Below are 4,356 nucleotides of genomic sequence, written 5' to 3'. Positions count from 1 at the left end.
TAGTAAACAACTGCATTTAATTGATCACAAAAAATCAGATCGTTTGGTAAAAGTTTAGAAAAGTTATTCCGTTTTAAAGAGCGTACACGGATACATGCGTCTGACTATAGTTAGAAAAAATTGGTCGCAGAGCCAGGTTCGCAGGAGTTCGCAGCCAAAACCTGGTTGGATATGTACTTGAAAGTGTGTTGCATTATTTGCAACAAGTTTTGTCAAATTGAACTTTAATTCTACTATTCAAAATAGCTCTTTTTCAATTTGTGTTTTAGATAAATAAATGACACTTACATTAATTAAAGCTACGTTAAATAAATCATCTATTATAAACACAATCAAATTATAATATTGTTCAAGTGTTATAATGTTTTAGATTCTTGTGGCTGCGTTTATACGTAGACGCATTTATAAGCCAAAATCGCAGGTTTCCTTTTTCCAAACTTTCATGTCATATTATTCCTAGAAATAAGTAATACTTATAAAAAATTTTTATTGGTTTAAATACTCCAACTATATAGTAAACGAAATTGCAATGAAAAATCTATGTACCCAACATTCGAAAAATTGATTTTTTTCCCTGCTCGCACCACTGTGCGCCGCCGCGCCGTATCCCGTCCCGAGCACCACTGGCGGAAACTCATGTCGGGCGAAGATATTTTGCTTTCTGGTTCGAAAAAAACGTCGACCATGCAAACTTCACAGGGGGGTTTTTCAAGATAAATGTCTGCTCTATCGCGTGGTATAGTTCGATTTTCCGCTGGACCCTAATTTTTTGAGATAAATTGAAAAATATCCTCAAAAATTGGTGCAAAAGTGGCGTCTCTCCGTCTTTAATCATTGTTTAAACATGTTTAAACAGTCATAAAGTATTAATATTGGATATCACTGTATTCGGGAAAGTCTACAGAAACTTTTGCTGTAAAGTACAATTCAATGTCTTTTATAATAACATCATAATATTTGTTTAAAGTTGAAAAATATGTTTTGTTCAAAGTCATGTTTCTCGAAAACTGTACGTCTAGGAGGAAAATTAAGGGCAGATTTGGAATCGGCACAAAAAAACTCTATAAGAATCACCCAACATTGCGGAGCAAAGGGCATAGCCGGATAAGGTAGTCAAAAATGCCCTTGAGCCGAATTTTATCGACGATGTGCCATTCGATAGAGCACCAAGAAAAAACATACTGTGCAAAATTTCAACCCTGTATCTCCATCGGGAAGGTAGTTATGGGGTAAAAACGAAAAATCAGTTTTTGGCCTATTTTCCCTAGTTAATGACGCTTAAAAATTCTGAAAAAAATCTGACACATCTCAAAACCCCAAATACATACTTTGCAATTGGTTGCAGATTTTTAAAATGGAAATCCTGCTTGTAAAAAATCAAAAACCTCAAAAAAATCGAAAAAATGCAGATTTCACATGGAAGTTTTAGAGTGACAACATTTATATTTTTACAGTAGCAGTATATTGTTATAAGTATTGTTCATGAATTTTTTCAGATTTTTCGGTTTGGTGCGCCGTTGTTAAAAAAAATAAAAACCGATTTTTTCGACGTTTTTTCCGCGAAGAACTAAGCTAACTTTAAAATTGTTACGTTCTATTTATTCTGTAAGTCTATCAGGCTCTGATAAACCTTGAGCATTCTACAGAAGTAATTAAAAAATGAAATCAACTTAATTAATATTTCTACAGTAGGAACATTACATCTAGAAATATCACTCACGTTTACAACAGTTCAGTTGGCTCAGTGTGTTAGGCATTCAATTGTGGACGGGCCTATACTAGGTTCGCGCCCGTCGTAGGTCTATTTTCTTTATTTCATCAATTCTCTTCCTTTTTTATTTCTAACTTCACACTAGTCAAGGATATTTTTGTAGAATTCTTTTAAAAGCAATATTGAAATATTTAAAAAGTATTTTAAGGTAAAATACACCAAATACAGTAGTTGTGTCTAACAGAGTCGTAAGGCGAGTAAAGAAAAGAAAAGGTAAACGTATAAAGGTAAACAAAGGTAAAAGTTAATGAAACATCAAAAGTTTGTCATTCTAAATATGCTTTTATAGATCCGTTAGTTTACTTTGACAAGTATCGGAACATCTGCTTTCACTGTGAAATATTTCATTAGCAACCCTGAGTGGTACATACACAACAATTGCTGTTCCGCATAAGAGACGAGGTTCCAAATTGAATGCCTCAAAAGAAGTAAACAACAATAGAGCCATTTCTACAACTTGAATTTCTTTCTTTTCTCTATAACAAAGTATTTAAAACTCGAAGACACATAAATGGAATTACTGCTGAAAATGTCGAGTACTGCCAGAAGTTCCTCAACATAAATCAATCCTTCAATTCATCGATAAAATAAAATATGCCTTGCAGAAAACACGATAAAATGAAACTGAGATAATTAAGATCCGCACAACCTATGTATTATAATTTTTCAGATGATGCATTATCGTATGCAACTCAAATGAGTTTCCGAGCATCTTCTTGTGCTTTGTGGTCGCAATACGTACGATACACCTCGGAATACCAATTTTTGAACAGAAGTAACAATTTTTTAACGTATGCGTTCGCCATATTGGATCCGCCATTTTGTTTTTCGAATTTTGAGTCCAGATTTGTACTCAGCGGACCCGAAAACCATAGTATACTAATTTTTGAACAGAACTAACAATTTTTTAACGTATGCGTTCGCCATATTGGATCCGCCATTTTGTTTTTTCGAATTTTGAGTTCAGATTCGTAATCAGCGGACCCGAAAACCATGGGATACCAATTATTGGAAAAATTGAAGTACGTTTAGGGGTTTTGGCCAGCTTTTGGGGATTTGGAACCACTGTGAGGCGTCCAGGTATTATCGCCGTACTCTCTTGCCGGGGTGCTAGTGCTAACCAAGAGCGGCCGTGGTCCTTACCTCGCCTCTCTCTGGAAATAGCAAATAGGCCGAGTCCCTCCGTGAACCCTCTATTTATATAAATTCGTTACTATCCGCGAACGTGAAATCAACAACGGTCATTAAGCGCGATTCGTCTTTTCGCGCGCTCCCCTTACGTCGCTACCTCACGTCGGTCCGTCTACAAACTATGCTTCTATGTAGAAGCTTTTAGAAGCTTGTCGATCTGAATTTCTTCTAGAATTTTCTATACATGCTACACTTTAAATTTTTTGACTTTGTCTTTAGAACGCTGTATCTCATCACAGAATTATCTAAAATGAATAATATGTTGGATTTTGCAGCTTTGAAGGGTTGTTACTTTATGGGAAAAAAAATTTTTTCAATGTATTAAAGTCGAAAAATTGAATTTTGGTCACGAAAACAGGGTCTCCAGACCACTGTGCGGCGCCTCGTGCCATGATGATTTGCATATGAGAAACGGAGACATGAGGCACCGCTGCACGAAAGAGAAGATGGTGGGAGAAGCAGACAACTCAGGGACTCCTACAGTGCCCACTGCAATAGGTTTCCACAATACTTACCGTCGAGGTACTATCGTTAATGCGTTTTCTTTGTCAGCAGGGCAATAATCAACTAATATTTAAACATGACTAATAGTCATTATCAATGTGAGTCATAGCAAAATACTAATATTCAGGAAGACTATTAGTCATGTTTAAATATTAGTCGATTATTGTCCTACTCTGCCCCTGTAGACCTATTCCAAATCCTATGTCGCATGATAATTTCAGAAATTGAATTTGAAAAAAATATAGCCGAATTTTACCATTTTTCCTCCTCAACATTACGTTCTCGAATTTGCGGACATTCACAAGATTACGGTCAGGCTTGGAAAAACTGTTGTACTCTGTATTATGGATAGTATTGACTAAGACGATTAAGATTAAGTTGTAAGGAATTGTTGTCGGCAAAAAAACACTATTGGTTTCTCTAAAATTTTATTATTTTACTATTTTTCTTTTTTGTGTTTTGTTTCCGTCCAAGCAGTCCGACAGGCTTGTTGTAAATTCTTATATCGTAATGCTTCTTTCGCCGATTTAATTGACCTTTCATCGAGGATATATTCTATATATTCTGTTCCGTCTTGACCTTCTATGACGTCTTCTATTCCTTCTAAATGCATTGCATAAAAAAACGCTGCTTCCACACAACCAGGTTCCCCATCTTCTAATTTATTTTTATCGACGCGCAGTGTGGAGCTTTTAAAAATACTTTTTTAACAGTAGATATTAATTTATTAAGAGAAGGGAATTGCAGTCGCACTTCCTCAGTTATCCGGTTTAGTCCATGTACCAAACAAGTTATGTGCAACAAATTTGGATAAAATATTTTCAAATGCTTCCCAGCTTTCAACATATATGTATAAGTCGCTGCATCTGTGACGAGCAATAGTACTTTAT

Source organism: Lasioglossum baleicum, chromosome 11 (genome assembly GCF_051020765.1).
Source record: "Lasioglossum baleicum chromosome 11, iyLasBale1, whole genome shotgun sequence".
NCBI classification, from domain to species: domain Eukaryota; kingdom Metazoa; phylum Arthropoda; class Insecta; order Hymenoptera; family Halictidae; genus Lasioglossum; species Lasioglossum baleicum.
The sequence above is the reverse complement of the archived record's forward strand: the minus strand, read 5'-3'. Positions refer to the sequence as shown.